The sequence below is a fragment of the Haliotis rufescens genome, unplaced genomic scaffold (genome assembly GCF_023055435.1).
Source record: "Haliotis rufescens isolate VD_foot unplaced genomic scaffold, xgHalRufe1.0.p SCAF_12, whole genome shotgun sequence".
Taxonomy (NCBI): domain Eukaryota; kingdom Metazoa; phylum Mollusca; class Gastropoda; order Lepetellida; family Haliotidae; genus Haliotis; species Haliotis rufescens.
Genome location: NW_025963802.1, coordinates 32,071,198 through 32,073,756, shown reverse-complemented (window position 1 = coordinate 32,073,756; position 2,559 = coordinate 32,071,198). Strand labels below are relative to the sequence as shown.

General features: G+C 47.9%; 1 non-coding gene across 1 annotated transcript; it reads right to left on the bottom strand.

The window, feature by feature from the left end:
- Nucleotides 1-298: 298 nt before the first annotated feature.
- Trnas-gga lies at nt 299-374 on the bottom strand. Its single transcript has one exon. It is a non-coding gene; the product is annotated as a tRNA-Ser (tRNA).
- Between the last annotated feature and the right edge of the window lie 2,185 nt (nt 375-2,559).

The window sequence follows — 2,559 nt, the reverse complement described above, 5'->3', positions numbered from 1 at the left end:
GACCACCCGATCCCGTTAGTCGCCTTTTTTGCTGTGGGATGCAGGTCTCAGACGTTTACCAATTTGGTTAAACCGGTGAGGTGAGGTGCGTGCGTGCGTGTGTGGCTGTTTTTATTAGTCCGGACTAATGGCGATTTTATAGTGCTAACCCACTGCATGAGATACATTGCCGCAGTTTAACATCAGTACCCTACTCCGACGCAGTATACTGGCACCGAACCGAAGAGTCCTTGTTTTAGCCGCTTCATGCCGAGCGCCAGGCAGGGTAACAACAAGTATCATCTTTTATCTTTTGCTATGACGCCGCGGGGGATCGAACCCCGGACCTTCCGCTCTCCAGGCGGACGCTCTACCACTAGACCACGGAGGCGGTCTTGGAGAAACCGATGCACACGGGTATGGTGCTGACCCCAGGAAACAGAATCGGGGCGAGCCGGGATTCAAACCCACGATCACAGGTTTCTGGTGTGCCCAACTCCGCAGTCGAGTTACGGAGCCTTAGACGACTGGGGAAAAACATGCCCTCAATGAATAGAGATGATGAGACAATCGGGTTGGTTTGTTGGTTTGTTGTTTAACGCCGCACTCAGCAATATTCCAGCTATATGACGGCGGTCTGTAAATAATCGAGTCTGGACCTGACAATCCAGTGATAAATATCATGAGCACCGATCCACGCAATTAGGAACGATGCCATGCATCAACCAAGTCAGCGAGCCTGACCACCCGATCCCGTTAGTCGCCTTTTACGACAAATATAGTCGCCTTTAACGGCAAGCATGGGTTGCTGAAGACCTATTCTAACCCGGATCTTCACGGGACAATCGGGTTTTAATATAGGCAGGACTGGATCAGTGACCTCGGAGCAGCTTGGGTCTGCAAATCCAAACGGCATAGCCCCTCGTGAAGATCAGGCTCAGAATATTATGGTTGATGCATGCCGTCGTATCCCAATTGAGTGGATCGATGCTCATGATATTAATCACTGGATCTTAATCTCTCGATTATTTACAAACCGACGTAATATATAGCTCGAGTATTTCTGAGAGAATAAAACAAACCAACTGAACGTAAAAAAGGTATATAAACAAAAAATGTTTGAGAAAAGATACCTTATAAGTATTACCCGTGAAGATCCGGGGTAGAATAGGTCTTCAGCAATCCATGCTTGCCGTCAAAGGCGACTACGCTTGTAGAAGGCGACCAATGGGATCGGGTGGTCAGGCTCGGTGACTTGGTTGATGCACGCCGTCGTATTCCAATTGCGTGTATCGATGCTCATGATGTCAATCACAGGATTGTCTGGTCCAGACTCGATTATTTTCAGACCGCCGTCATATAGCTGGAATATTGCTGAGTGCGGCGAAACCAACCAACCAATATAATTGATTATATCGTTGTCCTATGGCATTGTGAAATAATGTATAATTGCAAGTTAAAAAAATGAAGTTTCGGTGACTGGACTGACGCGTAAAAGAAACTTCTCACATTCGTCCAAACACTACCGAGGTGAACAGGGCGACTTGCAGCGCGAATGAGTAAATTCTGTGCACGCCCGAGAAAATTTTAACAGATTTTACAAAGCTGGAACCAAATGCACGCGCATACATGGCATATGAATTGGACGTTACCATTCTGTGATACCGCAGTTACCAAAGACACTCAAGACAAATGCCACGGTTATCACCGGAGCAAGTTACCGTGACAAGGAAAGTGTGCTGTCGGCATTGCGTATATGTGGGTGCATATCGCATGAACCTTTGCCTACTATAGGCAACCGATGTCCGCACATTTCCAATTACCCGTGAAGATCCGGGGTAGGATAGGTCTTCAGCAACCCATGCTTGCCGTAAAAGGCGACTAACGGGATCGGGTGGTCAGGCTCGCTGACTTGGTTGATGCATGTCATTGACCCAAAGTGTGAGGATCGATGCTTATGATAGCAATCACTGGATTGACTGGTCCAGACTCGATTATTTACAGACCGCCGTCATAAAGCAGGAATATTGCTGAGTGCGGCGTCAAACAACAAACCAACCAACGTTACAGACAGACAGGACAGGAAGACAGCTGTCACAACTCAACAAGAAGACGCAACGTGTGCGTGTCGGCAGCAACGGCATTGGATCACTACATACGTCGACGTAAACGTGCTGCAGGTATAAGAGCATAACGTCGTTTTCATGCAATAACGTCTCGAAATGCAATGAGCCGGAACTGTATGACGTTGGCAGCGAAATGACTGTCACAGGTCTTCGCTCAGCATGGGCTTGATTGAAGAAACCGTGTATACAAGAGGCAGCTGGATACATTCAAGAGATCCATCCATATAGTGAGTGAGTGAGTTGGGTTTAACGCCGCTTTTAACAGTATTCCAGTTCTTTCGCGGCGTGTCAGCTTAATGTGTGGGAGGAAAGCCCGAAGTGATGCAGGTCTCAGACGTTTACCACTCCGGTGAAACCCACGAGCACGGGTATGGTGCTGACAAACCTAGAAACATAATCGGGGCGAACCTGGATTCGAACGCACAATCATAGGTTTCTGGCGTGCCTAAGGGAC